General features: G+C 41.0%; 1 long non-coding RNA gene across 1 annotated transcript in view; it reads right to left on the bottom strand.

The window, feature by feature from the left end:
- Positions 1–763: 763 nt before the first annotated feature.
- LOC147579955 (uncharacterized) overlaps positions 764–17,731 on the bottom strand; it is a 489,173-nt gene continuing 472,205 nt past the window's right edge. Inside the window, exon 3 of the long non-coding RNA XR_015252370.1 lies at positions 764–1,042. This is a non-coding gene — a long non-coding RNA (uncharacterized LOC147579955). The remainder of the gene's footprint in view (positions 1,043–17,731) is intronic.

A 17,731-nucleotide genomic window follows, 5' to 3' on the forward strand; every position in this document is an offset into this window, starting at 1 on the left:
TTCTTTCTCATTGCCACGTAGTACTCCATTGTGTATATAAACCACAATTTCTTTATCCATTCATCAGTTGATGGACATTTAGGCTCTTTCCATAATTTGGCTATTGTTGAGAGTGCTGCTATAAGCATTGGGGTACAAGTGCCCCTATGCATCAGTACTCCTGTATCCCTTGGGTAAATTCCTAGCAGTGTTACTGCTGGGTCATAGGGTAGGTCTATTTTTAATTTTTTGAGGAACCTCCACACTGTTTTCCAGAGCGGCTGCATCAGTTTGCATTCCCACCAACAGTGCAAGAGGGTTCCCGTTTCTCCACATCCTCGCCAGCATCTATAGTCTCCTGATTTTTTCATGACTGGCATGAGGTGATATCTGAGTGTGGTTTTGATTTGTATTTCCCTGATAAGGAGCGACGTTGAGCATCTTTTCATGTGCCTGTTGGCCATCCGGATGTCTTCTTTAGAGAAGTATCTATTCATGTTTTCTGCCCATTTCTTCACTGGGTTATTTGTTTTTTGGGTGTGGAGTTTGGTGAGCTCTTTATAGATTTTGGATACTAGCCCTTTGTCCGATATGTCATTTGAAAATATCTTTTCCCATTCCGTTGGTTGCCTTTTAGTTTTGTTGGTTGCTTCCTTTGCTGTGCAGAAGCTTTTTATCTTCATAAGGTCCCAGTAATTCACTTTTGCTTTTAATTCCCTTGCCTTTGGGGATGTGTCACATAAGAAATTGCTACGGCTGAGGTCAGAGAGGTCTTTTCCTGCTTTGTCCTCTAGGGTTTTGATGGTTTCCTGTCTCACATTCAGGTCCTTTATCCATTTTGAGTTTATTTTTGTGAGTGGTGTGAGAAAGTGGTCTAGTTTCAATCTTCTGCATGTTGCTGTCCAGTTCTCCCAGCACCATTTATTAAAGAGACTGTCTTTTTTCCATTGGATGTTCTTTCCTGCTTTGTCAAAGATGAGTTGGCCATACGTTTGTGGGTCTAGTTCTGGGGTTTCTATTCTATTCCATTGGTCTATGTGTCTGTTTTTGTGCCAATACCATGCTGTCTTGATGATTACAGCTTTGTAGTAAAGGCTGAAGTCTGGGATTGTGATGCCTCCTGCTTTGGTCTTCTTCCTCAAAATTACTTTGGCTATTCGGGGCTTTTGTGGTTCCATATGAATTTTAGGATTGCTTGCTCTAGTTTTGAGAAGAATGCTGGTGCAATTTTGATTGGGATTGCATTGAATGTGTAGATAGCTTTGGGTAGTATTGACATTTTGACAACATTTGTTCTTCCAATCCATGAGCATGGAATGTTTTTCCATTTCTTTATATCTTCTTCAATTTCCTTCATAAGCTTTTCTATAGTTTTCAGCATACAGATCTCTTACATCTTTGATTAGATTTATTCCTAGGTATTTTATGCTTCTTGGTGCAATTGTGAATGGGATCAGTTTCTTTATTTGTCTTTCTGTTGCTTCATTATTGGAACTTTAAATAAACAACGTGAGCATGACCCATGCATACTTACTTGGGATATACTTCTACTAAAAAGTTAATTCATTGTGGGGTGCCTGGGTGGCTCAGTCGGTTGAGCGTCCGACTTTGGCTCAGGTCATGACCTCACAGGTCATGAGTTCGGGCCCCGCATTGGGCTCTGTGCTGACAGCTCAGAGCCTGGAGCCTGCTTCGGATTCTGTGTCTCCCTCTCTCTCTGCCCCTAACCAACTCGCATTCTGTCTCTGTCTCTCTCAAAAATAAATAAACATTAAAAAAAATTAAAAAACTTATTCATTGTAATTTCTATAATTTTATCCATCAACCTTAAAACAAGGCGTTTGTAAAAAATAATAATAATAAGAGGATTGTGTACTACACTCAAAACATTTTTAGAGTAGTGAGAGATTTCCTTCTTTTCTTTTTAAAATTAGCAACATAGTGAACAATAACAATAGATTCCATTTATTGAGAGTTTTTCTATGTCCCACATGCTCTCCTGAGCACTTTATTTATTTATTTTTGAGCACTTTATATGTAACAATTTATTGGGTGCTCACCAGCACGCGTAAAAAAGATGTCCGTATTACATTTTTCCCCATTTCACACATGAAAAAACTCGGGAAAAGAAAGGTGAGTAATTTATGCCAGATCACGCAGTCAGTTAAGTGGCAGAGGTGGGATAAGGAGAATATGGAATTCTCTCACTCCATCCTAATTGGCAGCTAAGTAAGGATTCCACCTAACACAAACACAAATAATGCTAGAGAAGTGAATTTACTTTGGTTGGGTTTTTGATCCTGGAGCTAATCACAAAGATACTGTCCTTCCTGCTTGTCTTGGAACAGGGTCTCTCAATCATGGCACTACCGACAATTGGGACTGCATCCTTGACCTCCACCCATCGAATTCCAGCAGCACCTCCCTCCCAGTAACGACAATAAAAATATCCCTAAACATTGCCAAAACCCTGGATGTAGCATTGCCACATTTATCAAATGTGAGTACAAGGCACCTAATTGAATTTGAACTTCAGAAAAGCAACAAATAATTTCTCAGTAGAAGTATATCCCATGTAATATTTAGGACACACGTATACCAAATACTACATGTCATTCAACAAAAATCTAATTTAACCGTGCATCCAGTATTTTCTCTGACAACCCCACCCGAAGGACAAGACCACCCCCGACTGAGAACCAGGTGAGAGCTGTGGTGCAGGAGCATGCAGGACAGGCAACGTTCCTCCCCTTTCTCTGTATTGAACCTCTACGGATGCTCCAATGAGGCAGCCAGAGAAGGAACAACAGGACTCCGCTGGTGGCAAACTGAAGTGTCAGAATCAACCTACCTCCCCTTCCCTGACACCACACACACCCCGATTTAGCCCAATTCAGATATTTCTTAGCCTCTGTCTCAAAGTCTTGAAAACCTTTCAGGCACATGAAAACTCCTTAGCCTTTCTACCTGGTGCTAACAGGCACGGCCTCCTGATTTTTCATTCTCCATTCAATTTGCCTCAAGTTTTAAGGGTTCCCCCGCTTGGAACAAGAATTTGGAATCAGTTTCCCCCTGCCCCCATGTCGTTGTGTTCTTCATTATCCTTCCCACTTCCTATGATCAGCTAGACTAGCCTCATCCTGGATCCTGGTGTTAGGTTCCCAACCCCCACTCCTTTACCCACTTAGTCATAAAACTGGATTTTGGTCTTATCCTGGTCCTGAATCTGACCAGTTTCTGCCTGTACTCTAGAACTGCTCCCTGGGCTAGGAGTTTAGCCACAACTTCCAGTCTGAGATGTGGGCCCTGACACTCTGCCAGGTAATTGTCAGATATAGGAGCACGTTGTTTCCCCCCACACGTGCCGACATGGGAGTGGCCCAGTGTGTGCAAATCACTGGGAACCACAAAATGTTCCCCGGGCACCTCTGCAGTTCTCCACTGCCACCTGTGTGTCATGTTGCTTTGCTGGTTCAGTGAGATATAGTTGAACAAGTTAGCACACATGCGCAAGGGGATCTGCTACAGACAAGACAGAGGAGAAATTCAAGCTCTTTCCTGTGAGTCACTGATAAAAAGGGCAAAACACAGAAAAGGAGACAGGAGTATGAACATACTGGAAGGAAAAGAAGAAGGGAAAGGGGAATTATTTCGCATCCTGATTCTTCTGCTCCTACCTCAGACAAGTCACTAATCCAAGCCTCTACCCATTTATGGGTAAATGCTCATACCATAAAGAGTTATTGTAAGAATTATATGAATGACATATAAAGGGTCTGAATCACTTAAGTCCAATGTGTGTGTGTGTGTGTGTGTGTGTGTGTGTGTGAGTGGGGGTGGGTGGTGAGGGATGGTGGGTGTCCCCGGGGAAGGGGGATTCCTTCACTACCAACTAAATCTCTGATATTTGCTGGTTGACTTACAATTCAACTCAATTCTGACACTATCTACCTAGAGATAGGGTCGTGTCCCACAGATTAAGGGCACAGTCCCACGAGACTGTCTTCCCTTCCCCTCTTCAGACACCAGTTACAAGCCCAGGTTATCACCTGTTCTTTTGACATACTGGCCATGGACTGGAGATTCCCACAACACCCTCCGTGATCTGGAGTCATTTGTTAGAGTGGCTCACAGAACTCAGAAACATTTTATTAGCTAGATCACCAGTTTATTATAAAAGTATGTCAGGAATACCCACATGGAGGAAATGCATAGGGCAAGATGTGGGGAAAGGGCTTGGAGCTCCCATTTCCTGTCTAAGTGTGACGCTACCAGCACCCATTCCAACCAGGAAGCTCTCCCAACCTTCTCCTTTTTGGGGATTTTTATGGAGGCTTCATTACATATTCACAACTGATTAAATCATTGGCCATTGGTGATTGAACTCAACCTCCAGCCCCCGTCCCCTCACCAGGACTTGGGAGGCAGGACTAAAAGTTCTAAGCCCCCTAATCGAAAGGTAGGTTCTCTTGGCAACCAGTCCCCATCCTTAGGTAGGGTCCAAAGTTACTTCATTAACATAACAAAACACATCTTTGTTGCTCTCATCACTTAGGAAATTCCAAGATGTTTAGGAACTCTGTGTCAGAAATGGGGACAAAACCAAATATGTTTCTTATTATATATCAAAATATCATACATGTGCTAAACCTGGGCCATGAAAAGCATTCAGAAAATATTAGATCCATCTCCTTCCTTGCTTTGCCTGTTCTTTCAGAAATACAGCAAAGATTACTGTGACCTTCAAGAGTGGGCAGAGATTTTTTTTTCCTCCTCCCCGCCCCCCCCGCCCCTACCCCACTCTACTCTTCCAACCTCTCCCCTTCTCTGCCCCAACTAGTCTCATTTTGTCCTGCCATTCCTTGTACCTCTGTGAGGCAGTCTAAATTCAACTAATGGAATTTTAAAGGGGTCTGGAAAATCAATGCTATCTTATATTATAAATACAAAAATTAGTGCAAAACAAACTTCATGCCTCGGAGCAAAAGTTTAGAATTTTAATGTGTAAGGAAGCCATTTGTTCTTGGCCCCAATCCAACCCTCCCTCTAAGCATCCATATTCAGCCTCACCCAACCATTTAGATTCATTATAAAAACATGGCTGCCTTCCTCCCAAGGAACAGTTATTGGTTACCGCTGGGGGTTATGTACTAAACCTGGCAGAGCAAGGTTGCGATCCAACATGTTGTATTCTGCTTTAATGGTTGGGCAAGAGTTGTAAGCACAGTCATCTTGGCCACCCTGCACCACCTTAGTCAACACACCAGCTCTGGAGATCCTGAGGAAATGATCTTATCATCACTCCATTATTAATGTTCATCTTGCCGAAAGGAATTTGCCAAGCTATTAGAGGAACATGATTTGCAGCTCTTTGTCACTGTGAAATTCCTTCAGGACTATGAATTGAGTGAATCAGTGGATTATCACACCTGGCATTATTAAGATATATCAGGGTATAAAAATGTGACTCCCTACTGACTTCTGTCATGGAGAAAGCTGGTAAAAAAAATGTTTACATGTCTGTGTTCTACTCCATAACCCTATAGCCTTTCCTATTGTTCAGTTTGCTTAGCCAGTTTCAGCAACATTATTGCAGTGGATGACTTCACTGGGCATTTACACTTATAACAGAGTATTTTTTATAAGCGCAAGTATATTAATTTTCTTAATACTTAGGTTTCTAAGGAACCACTTATCCCAATGGGCTATCCTCCCTTGTCATGTCCTCTTTCCTATAACTTTCAAAAACTCTCTTAAAAAAAAAATCTTGTAAAAATCACATTGTAACAATAATCTTCATGGTATTTTAATGAGTGAGAATTTCTCATTTATTTTTTTCCACTGAGAGTGGTGACTGGCTTCATTAATCCCCCCCCCAATTGATAAATATTATTTCCTTTCTCAGTAGAATAGGAAAGCCCTGAGAATTCAGCCTCCCCCAAATCATCCATCTTGTACCAACGATTCTCTGGTTCTTTGAAGGGTAAATGACCTCTGCTTCCTTCTAAATGGTGTTCATGAAATGATAGAAATATCCAATTGCCCAATTACTCTTTATCACGTTTTCAACTTCTGTGAGGCTTTTAAATGGGTGTCCATCCATTTCTTTCTTCCCCTCAGCTGTAAGGACCATATTCTGTAGATTTCTTCCTTTCCTTCTCAGCTTCACTTTCCTGAACCTCCTGGGAGTGCCTTCCCCCTCTTTTCCTTCCCTCCTTCAGCAGGCTCATTGGGCTTTTTTTCCCTCACAGCACACTCCTCTTGGAAGCTCCCCGTCAGATGGCTTTAATTACCACCTGAATGCAGATGACTCCCAAACCTCCAGCCCCAGCCTTGACCTCTCACCCTTTCTTCAGTCCCATATTTCTTTCTGTCTGCAGAATATCTCTACTTGGGTGTCCCACCACCTCCTAAAACTAAACATGTCAGAAACGGAGCTCATTATCTCTCCACACCCCCTTTCGTTCTCTCCCTGTTTCTCCGAGGCTGTCAATAGCACCCTCTCCTCAGGCTCCAACCCCTGGAGTTACCAGATGGGCACAGGGCAGTCCGTCACCCCATGCTTCAGCAAAGCGGATCTCGGCCCCCACATTCCATCACAGTTGAAGACTGTACTCACCAATTTCACTTAGAATCTCAGGAAAGGACTTTGGAAGAACAATCTTGTGATCTCAGTTGATTTTGCTTTGGTTTTTTTTGTAACTCTACTTTCTTATTCAACCAACTGTTGACAAATATTTAAGACCTCTCCTGCATTCCATTCCTCGAAGTCCTGAGGCCCTCCTCTGAATTGACAATCAAATTATGGACTTCCTTCTGATTCATGACTCTAAATTATAGAATATATGAGACTACATATTTATAAACCTTTTTATTTCCTAACATAATTAATAGCTGTACTTACCAATTAAATAGTAAACCAATTAGTAATTAGCCTGAGAGATTGGTGAAATGGAAGTTTTAGGTGATTGTTTCTATTCTTAATTCCTATTCTCTGCATCTAAAGTTACCACCACCCTATCGCTGGGACTTGGTTGCCTGTCATTATCTGTAGCACTCCCACTTCTCTCTCATCACGTGATAATAATTGTACTGCCATGATGGATGCTATCTTAGAATTCACTGGGCACTCTGCTGAGATATTTACTCACATAGAACCACCCTGGAAGTAAGCATACAAATTGGTTTTTGTAGGAAATAACTCAAAATTGTTTAACAAACAGGGAAGATTTATTGTTCATGTAACTAGAAAGTCCAGGGGTGGTATAGTCTTTAGGCATGGGTTGATCAGTGTTCTGGATCAATTTCTCTGTGGTTCCATCATCTCTGTCCTCCTCCATGTGTTAGATCTGTCATCAGGTTCATTCTCCACAAAATCACAAAATGTTGCCAGCAGTACTCAGTACTTCCTCATTCACACTGAAAGAGACAGACATCATCGCAGAATCAGTAAACAAAAATGGCTGTTTACACTGAGCTTCATACTGGGGCATGAATCATCTGTGTACCCCAAAACCATCATTGGGAAAAGGGGTGGGAGTGCAATGATAGGCTAAGATTAATCAGGACCCACTCCTAATCCTGGATTGAAGCCAATTTCATCCAAAGCCCACATTACACAATGCGGAACCATGGACATTGGGGGAAACTAGAATGTCATTGTTTCTATCATTTACATGAGAAAACTGACCATCATCAGCCAGCAGATGATAAAGCATGGATTTATCCAGATCCAGAACTTAGGTCTCTCTGACTTCAGAATTTGCTCTTTACCACTAGGTAGTAGCTCTTCCCTATAAATAGGGTTCTTCAAAACAATAAGGCGAAAATACAGAACGTACATCTCTTGACTCCTTGCAACTTATCATGAGGTCATCCTTTAATCCCATTCATTAAATTTTTATACCTAACATTTGAGCCACACTGAATTCATCTTGCTCTTTTATTGTCCTGCTCGTGTTCACAAGGGCTTTTCTTCACAAGGGGAAAATGTATCACTCATACTTCAACAAACCATTTTCCTTTTTTTAATGTTTATTTATTTATTTTGAGAGAAAGAGAGAGAGAGCTTGAGCAGGGGAAAGGAGCAGAAAGAAAAGGAGAGAGGATCTCAAGCAGGCTTCATGCTCAGCATGGAGCCCAATGCAAGCTTGATTTCATGACTATGAGATCATGACCTGAACCAAAATCAAGAGTCAGACACTTAACCAAATAAGCCACCCAGGTGCCCCAACCAACCATTTTATATTTGAAGCATTATGCTTATTCACATAAGATTATAAAATCCTCAAGACTTGACCAATGGCTGATAGACGTTCCAAGCCACTGGTCTTTGGCACAAAGCATGTCAGTGAAGACTATAGATCTTAAAATTTAAAAAGTTCCTATCACAAGGAAAAAAAGTTATAACTATGTATGGCAATGTGTGTTAATTAGACTTACTGTGGTGATCATTTCATAATATACACAAATATTGAATCATTGCATTGTACACCTGACACCAATGTATTAATTATACCTTAAGGAAAGAAAGTGGAAGAAAGAAAGAAAGAAAGAAAGAAAGAAAGAAAGAAAGAAAGAAAAAGAAAGAGATTATTCTTCACAGTACTGAATCTGAAGCAGCACGGTATCTGCTTCTTTACGGAAGGCAATCATTTTTGCTCACTGGTAAGTTCCTGTTGAAGAGCCATTCGTAACAGAAAAGTACGTGGGCCCAAGTGAAGGCAAAGTTGAGTTGGAAAAGCTTGTCTTTCATGCCTCCATTTTTTTTTCTCCTTTTGACATTGTCCTCTAACACTCAAGATGGTGGAGGAGAAAGAACATGGACTTTAGAGAGAAGTGGGGCAAATTTTGGCTCTTTCTCTTCCCTAAGCAAGTTATTTAACTTCTATGATCCCTAGTGTCCTTTTGGTAGATGAGGGTACTTCATAGCGTTTGTTTTATATATTTAACAAATGCTTATATAGAGAGCTTACCTTTTGCCTGTCACTATTCTCAGCACTTTACAAACACTGACTTTCCCTCACAACCTTCTGAGATATATGCTATTACTATCTGCACTTTATAGGTGAGGAAACTGAGGTACAGAAAATAAAGAAATTGTCCAAAGTCACAAAAATGCTAAGTAGTAGCACCAGGATTCAAACCCAGGCAGTCTGGCTCTCAAGGCTATGTTCTTATCCACTTTTCCAGCCTGAGCATAGTCTTCCCTTCCCTAAGCTACCCAGAAGCTTCCCTTCCCTCATTTTCTAAAGAGCAAAGGACACTTCCCCCCTGTATTTTTCTACTCCCTAAGCCTACCATGTGTCTATTACTCCCCTGAGCAAGATATCCCCAAGGTCATGACCCAGAGTTCCCTAGTGTTTAGACCTTTATCATCCCAGAAATTTAGAATGGGGAGTACTTCAGTGCCCAACAGAGGGCAGGAAAAAGGCAGGTGTGGAGAGAGTGAGGTTGTCCATTGAAGAAGGAAAGCCTCGCTGAGGAAGTCACCTATGTTTAACCATGGAGAGCACAGAGTACAGGCTCATTACGCAGGAACATATATGAGTCACTCTGTAGGATTTGTATGATTCACATTAAAGTTTTCAACTTTAAGTTGCTCGTATTTATATCACCCAGAGCCCAGCACAATAATTGGAGCATAATAAAAACTCAGTAAATGTTTGATAAACAGATTTTAATTGACGGTACATGATATCAATAAAAATGGCTGACAGATCCATGTTAGATACAGAACAAAGAAAGCAAAGAGAGAAAGTATAAAAAGTCAACTTGACTTTCATCAATATGAATTATAATAGTTTACAAGAACTACTTACCACCTGTGCCTAATTACAGTGTAGCACAATCATGACTGGGACTATTATTAAATGTGTGCTGGATTAACTTTGCTGTGCGTTTTATTTGATGACAATAGGCTTCCTAGTCTGCTGCTCATGAAAAGTGGCTGTTTGTGTAGCTTGCTTGTCTGTTTCCACCTTTAAAAATTCCATCAGTATGTTCATTGATGTTCTTCGACCAACACAATCAGAGCTGAAGTTTGTTTGTGTGAACAAAAACAGAATCCCAGATAATCACTAATGCCTTCTTCTGGTTAAAACAGTGGACCTATAGTTCTTATCCTTCTTAACCTGTCCAGGGTATTGAACAAGACACCATCCCTACTTGTTATGGGCAGGAGGTCCCACGCTAGACTTTGCATTAAGCCTCTGTACAAGCTACCCAGAAGCTCCTATCTCCACTGCCCCCCCCCCCCGCCCCTGCCCCACCAGCCGCATGTCCCCGGGGAACTCAGCCGCAGTGCCCATCCTCACTGCAGAGGCCACTGAGCTAGCTCTCACTTGAATTGCAGTTTCACTTTACCAGATGTCTTTAAAATACCTCCACTCGCATATTTCTGTACCTGGACTCATTTTTTTTCTACCTCCCCCAGTTTTCTATGGCATCATCATTCTCTCCACCACCAGGATACAAACTTTGTGTGTTCTACAGCTCCCTCTCCTTGCTCCCTGTTTCTAATTATGAAGCTCTGTTGGTTCCTTCCCACCTAAAACTTGTCAGATGTACCTCTTCCCCTTAATTCTCTTGGTCCCCACAAAATGCAAGCGCCACACTGTTCCTGGATGATATAGGAACTCATGAGTTCTCCTGTCTACATTTCATCATGGACTGCCTGTATCAGTCAGGCTCTGGTACAGAAGCAGAAATTATATATGATAAAGAATTGTTAACTAAATAGTAAAGAACAGAAAATTCACAAGGAGAACAACTTTAAGGTTTCAGAGAGGTAACAATTACAGGAAGGAACTACCACTCCAAAAGCTGTGAGATCAATGAGAAAAGACTGGAATTACTAAAACTTAGAAAAAGGAGCTTCACAGAGCTGAAAAACTCAGACATCTGAGGAGTTTTGCTGTTAGGCTGGGGTCAGGGTTGCTAACTAGAGGAAGGTCCTATGTGGTTGGGACCCTAAACCTCTGAGCAGGGGGGTAGGTGTTTCTTGGCAATGGCTGGCAGGTGGGAAGTGTGAGTGCAAAGAAGCAGGTTCTGTGAAAGTTGGGAAAACTGCTAATTGGATTGAACAGCTGCTCCTGGAATCAGGTACCACTACCAGATTCTGTTAAGAAGTGAAGCTGGGGCCATGCTCCCAGGAACAGGAAGCAAACAGGAAACAGGAAGGAGCGAATGTTTTGTCTTCCGCCTAGAATCCCCAAATGGCAGAGCCTCACAGGGAGCCAGCTGGCAAAACCAAATTGTTTACAGAGTCCCTGCTCCAGCATCACTAAAGGAATAGGGAAAGGTGGGATTGAAGCTGAAAGACAAGAAATAGCACATGATGATCTAACTAATGAAGGTCACTTCATTTCATCATGACTGATCTTCTCAATTTCTCGTGGCTCAGGTCCAAATGCCAAACCCTAGAATTAGCTCTATCTCTGCTCCTTCTCATGTTTCCAACCTTACTCACACCACAGATATTCTGCTTGAACCAATTTGTCTCTGGACTCTTACCACCCTCTCCCCTCCACTGAATTTCCACGAGCGCCACTTGCAACTGTGTGGGTATTATCTTGCCAGCTAGGTTCCAGTCAAGTTGCCCCAGCAGTCAAACTCTCTGTAGCTGTTTTCAAATTGAATCATAAAGTTCAGGCCCACTCCAGGCTTTCCTCTGCTATATTCAGGGAAATCCATCTCTTCCCCTAGAAAGGAGTTCCTTTTGTGTAAGAGCAATAGACACTCAAGCAGGAGTGTGCAAGCACAGTAAACGGGAAGTCCATTCACATATGTAGCTGCGAATACAGTTCTAGTGAGAGCTCAGTGAGGAGGTATGCATCATGTCAGCCAGCAAGGCAGTCCAAGCTTTCCTGTAGCACAGCCGTGGATAGACTGGACCAAGAAAACAAGCAAGGGACTTTGTTTTCTATGGCTTTGCTCACAGAAGCTCTCTTACCTAAAATTTCCTTTTCCCCCCCTCTTCTGTCCATAAAGGCAAGCCCTAAATTTCCTTGAAGGTTAACTTTCAGACATACTTTTTCTGTGGCACCATGTTTATCAAGAAAGCAAACTTCCAGGGGTGCCTGAGTGGCTCAGTCTGTTAAGCAACTGACTCTTGATTTCGGCTCAGGTCATGATCTCACAGTTCATGGATTCTGCCCCAGAGCAGAGCCCATTTGGGATTCTCTCTCTTCTTCTCTCTCTGTCTCTCCCCTGCTCACTCTCTCTGTCTCTCTCTCTCAAAATAAATACATAAACTTAAAAGAAAAGTAAGAAAGTAAACTTCCCAATCTTTGGTAGTGTGAACAAGGAAGCAAAGAATGTAGGATTAAGTTGAAAGAAATAGTTTATAGATTTTTTTTAAGTTTATTCATTTATTTTGAGAGAGAGAGAGCATGGGGAGGAAGAGGCAGAGAGAGAGGGAAAGAGAGAGAATCCTAAGCAGACCCCATGCTGTCAGTACAGAGCCCGATATGAGTCTCAATCCCATGAACTGTGGGATCATGACCTGAGCCAAAACCAAGAGTCGGATGCTTAACTGACTGAGCCACCCAGGCATCCCTAAAGAAAATAGTTTAAATGCATCTGGTCCTCATCCATCTCTAGTGCCATACCCAGAGATAACGACTTTCACTCATTGGGCTGGCAAAATTTTTAAAAATTGGTCATGAATTTTGCTATTTTAAGGAAAATATATCAACGTAACAGCATTTATGTTGTGATCACATTTATTTATAATTACACACACATACACACACACAGTAATGCATTTTACAAAAGACCTGGAAAGAAATACATTAAAGTATTAAAGGGTTTACCTCTAGGGAGGGGAGTTTGGGGGAAAGATGGTATAGGAGGACTCATATTTTCCATTCTCTTTCTATACTGTGTGAATTTTTCATAATGTCAATGTATATATTTATAATTTTAAAAACTGTAATGATAGAGTCCAAGCGAAAAGTGATAAAATTGTGGAAGTCAGAATAGACATCGGAAACAGCCTAGTGAAAAAATACCAGAAATTCACTATGTCCGACCATTTGTTGACAAGAAAAGAAAAATTAAATTCAGTACATTTTCTAATTACGTATATCAAAGTACATGTGTCTTTGCAGATTTCAAAGAAGACCCTCCCACCATCTTTAAAACCGCATTTTTGAGCTTTTCTAGAGTTCAAAAATAGTGGGATTCTCTACAATGCAGTCTGCAGTGTACATTTTGGCACACAGTTGAACATTTGAACAGAGCAAAGATCAATGGGAAGCCCGTTATCCTTGGGTTTGGCAAAGTGTTTAAACCTGTTTGGGTTTAAGTGTTCAGAATGATGAAATGTTAGCCCGTCTGAGACTACTTCAGCCTTTTTTCAGGTGCAATTTCGACAGCTGTGTAAAGGATTTATGCAAGTTTGGATGAATTCAAACACAGGTGTAAAAGATAAAAGGCAAGTGGAACAAATGCTCTACCTATGATCATTTTTCCATGTTTGGCCGTCGTATTTGTGCCTGTTGATTCCAGTACCCTTTCACGCAACATCTATCTTATGAGTCATCAAAAAGCACCACCTCATTTTAATTTATTGCTAATAAAGAGTGAAATTTTGAACAAAATTATGCCCGGTTCTTCTCTCCAAACTCAACTTTGTTATTCCCTTGTGTTGCTTCCATCTTTTCTCCATAGCCTTCAAGTGGATTATTCTGCCTCCCTCCATCTCTTTGACCTGCAGATGTATTTAGCAGATCTTACAGCAGTGTCTCAAAATGATACTGCGAAGTATTTCACATAATCATTTGAACTATATTCTAATCGAGAGGCTTAATATTTTGTGTCCTCGATAGAACATAAGGTCTGGAGAGTGGCACAGGGTCTTACGTCCTTTGTTGCTTATCACACGAAACAGCGTGTTTACTGATTGATGTTAGTTAGGCAAAAAATAATCAGATCCTTAACAGCCAATTTAAAAAATTTTATACTCCACAAAAATAATGTTTTTTTAAAAAGAATTTGTCTTGGTTTTGTATTGCCATATGTTAAATAAAGAGTGAAATGTACCATTCTGCCCCGATTTTGTCTAAAACAAAGAAAACACCCCAGCACAACTAAGATCTCACCATAGCAATAGCTAAGAGTAGCCCAACAAAAGTGACAGCTATGCATGGCAGACAAGCAAGACATAAAGGAGCAGGGTGACAGCAGGAGAAGGGATGAGACTGGCAGATTCACCGTAGCTGCCCGAATTTGTTCATGAGCTCACATGTCACACATCAGCCCCAAAGTCTTCCGGAAATTCTTGGAAGTACTTTGGGGTCCTGCACAAAAAAACAAGCAAACAAAAACCAGTGGAACACAGAAGAGAAACTCAGGTTACGTGCGCACTTCTGCTGGGATGACTGAAACACTAGACAGATTCAGGATCCTGGATTCTAGCTTAAGCTACTAGCTATGTAAATCCAGGAAGGTCCCAAGTCCTATGCCTCCTTTCCTCATCTGTGAAATGGGAATAACAAATTCTATCCAATTTAGTTGCAAAGAAATCATGAGGCTCAAATGAAGTAAGAGACATGGAACTGTTTTGCAAAGCATTGAGCACCATAGAAGGCAATATTGTTAGTGTTATTTTATGTGTTCATATAAAAAAATGGTGCATAATTTCACTTGCCCACAAAATTTGTTTGGGATATTATTTTTGAAGAAAATTCTTTTTTATGAAAATTCTTAATTCTTTGTAAAGAGTTTGAGATTTTAGAGTATAAATTATTCCTTCTAAACTTATTTATTGAATTTACTTATAGCAGTCTAATTTGGTCGCAAGTGAAATTCTTAGCTGTAAAACTCTGAGACATTTCACATCTATTCATTTCTGCTAGTTTGGGAAAGCAAGAAAACATTTGAATGTAACAAAACCACAAACACTATGGTAGTAAGGATTATTTACTTTTCTAATGTTTTGAAAACTCTTACTCCAGGGTTTAATAAATTCCCATTTTCAAAAAAAAGAAAAGCAATAAGGACTGAAAAAGACTCATTACAAAAATATGCATTATAGCTAACTTTGCACCCAGCGTCTGCCCAGTTATTAAATTTTTGACCTAATGATACATTTTTCAAATTTTTGATGTTTTCTTTTATCATCATCATAGATTGCTGAAAACCAAGGGTTTATAATAATTCCATATTGTTACTGGAAGCAGAGGAAGGACCTCTCCAACACTTTTTTTTAAGTACAGAAATCAAGGTATGAAGAGACTATATGATTAACCCAGCAAGGTATTAGAAGAACCAGAATCAACTAGGTTTCCTGACTTGGTCTTCCATCCTTTCTAGAACAACAGCCAGCTATCCTTTTTGTTTGTTTGTTTTTTAAGTGTATTTATTTGTTTTGAGAGACAGAGAACACAAGCAGGTGAGGGGCAGAGAGAGAGGGGGAGGGAGGGAGGGAGACAGAATCCCAAGTAGGCTCCCCTCTGTCAGCACAGAGACCGATGTGGGGCTCAAACTCATGAAACCAAGAGATCATGACTTGAGATGAAATCAAGAGTCTGGCGCTTAACTGTCTGAGCCACCCAGGTGCCCCAACAGCCAGCTATCCTAATTTGATGGTTCCAAACATAATCCACTTTCCTTTATATACAGTAGATGGAGGAATCTATGTTAGGGCAGAAACAATTGGATACCACTCTGGAGGAATATGCTGGAATCCCAAGCTGCATCCCATACCTACTGAAGGCTGTGTCTTTACACCAAAGTCATTTTCTAACATTAAGTCTTACAGCTTGCTCCCACTGTGGGACCTCACCAGCTGAAAGCGACACCCCCACCCCCCCCAGAGAGGGCTTTCCAGCCATCCAAACTAAATCATCACCAACCTCTTTATCCCGTCACTTCATTTTAGCCCTCTGCATTTACAATTGTGTGTGTGTGTGTGTGTGTGTGTGTGTGTGTGTGTGTGTGTGTGTATTCCTGTCTCCCACACTGAAATGTAAGCTGCACCAGAGTAAGGACCCTGTCTGTGTTCTTTATCAGTCATTTCTCAGTATTCAGAATAATGCCCAACACTTAGAATACACTCAATAAATATTTGCTGGGGGCACCAGGTGGCTCAGTCAGTTGAGTATCAAACTCTTGATTTTGGCTCAAATCATGATCTCACGGTTACTGAGATCCAGTCCCATGTAGGGTTCCTTGCTATTATTGGAGCCTGCTTGGGAGTCTCTCTGTCCCTCTCTCTCGGCCCCTCCCCCACATGTGCGCTGTCTGTCTCAAAATAAATAAACTATAGAAAGTATATATTTTCTGAAATAATGAATGAATGTGCCACTTGCTTTGTAACTCAATCAAATGTATTAAAGGCACTCTCATCACTTTCATTTCTGCCTTAGACTTTTTGTTCCAGGACATCTCAGCAGCGTGTATTAACCAACAGCGAGATTCCTTCTATTTGTTTTCCTATTACTTGGGGTTACAATTTTAATAAAATATTTTTCTTTTTCTTTCTTTTGTACTTATAAGAGAAAATACACTTCTGCTCATGGGAAGAGAAATGTTAATTCTTCCCTTTAAGTGGACAATGTACTAACTGAATCAATTTTTCCAATTTTGGGGGAAACAAAAATGTGTCTAGTCCCCAAGAAAGACTTTTTTTTCCTTCTTCCTTGGCGTTAATGTACCCAGACAGCCTGTTTTCTGTTTTCCCAGAAGTCCTTTCTCAAAGTGGTCCTCTTCAAAAGCTTTCAAGAACATACCAGTGCTCTTTAGTGTGGAAGGCTATTTTTAAAAGAATGGGGGTGGGGAGGAGGAAGTTAAAACAAAATGAAAAGATTGAAAACTCTGGCCTAATTGACTTGTCCACTTGGTGCTGTTAAAACACAATGGTTTTGTCTATCCTGCTTATCGTAGGATAGGCCCACTAACTGGCCGCCATACAATGCACACTCTTCACAAGGAATAAAGAGTTTTCTGCAACAGTAACCTTACCTACTTAATCGAATCTTGAATAGTCTATGCTGAGCAGAGCCCACTGAAACAAACTAACTAGATGTCGCTTGTCACATAAATTAATTTACAGTTCTCTGATCCTGATTTGTAACTCTGCACAATAGTAAAACCTGAGCCAACAAAGGCGAGAAGGAGAGGATGAAGTTCCACTGGTACCTTTTCTTTTGAAGTGGCCCCAAACCTTAAAGCCTGTATTTCATTTGGGAAAGTCTTTTGCTAAAACCACTTCCCATATGCAACCCATCTGGAGGACTATAATCTAGTCTTGCCTGCAGCGAACCGACAATAATGATGCTTGCCTTTCATCACAGATCCCTGTGCACTAGACAAACATTAATTAATGCTCCCAACACACCTGTGAGGTAGGGAAGTATTATTATCCTTGGCTCTCAGATGAGGAAATCCAGACACCAAGAGGTTAAATGGCTTGCCTTAGGCCTCAGAGTGTGCTAACAACAATGCGAAACTTTCCACTAACCCATGGCCCTCCTTATGGCTGGAGCTCTGAGAAACTTTGAGGTCAGTTCATGAGCAGAACCATTTCTAGACGAGATGGGCTATAGCCAACTTGACATTTCCACAGGAAGTTTAGACCCCATTCCAGACCATAAATGAACTCCTGCCTAAAGGTCTTAAAATGTAGAAACAATAAGAAAATCTGGTGAATTTATCTCTTTCAGTGCCCTTCCCAAAGTACCCTTTAATTGTCACGTCTGAAGGAAAGTGATCAACTTGCTGGCCCGATCTTCAGATGGCACTTATT

The sequence above is a fragment of the Puma concolor genome, chromosome B3 (assembly GCF_028749965.1).
Source record: "Puma concolor isolate L17-30 chromosome B3, mPumCon1.1.hap2, whole genome shotgun sequence".
NCBI classification, from domain to species: domain Eukaryota; kingdom Metazoa; phylum Chordata; class Mammalia; order Carnivora; family Felidae; genus Puma; species Puma concolor.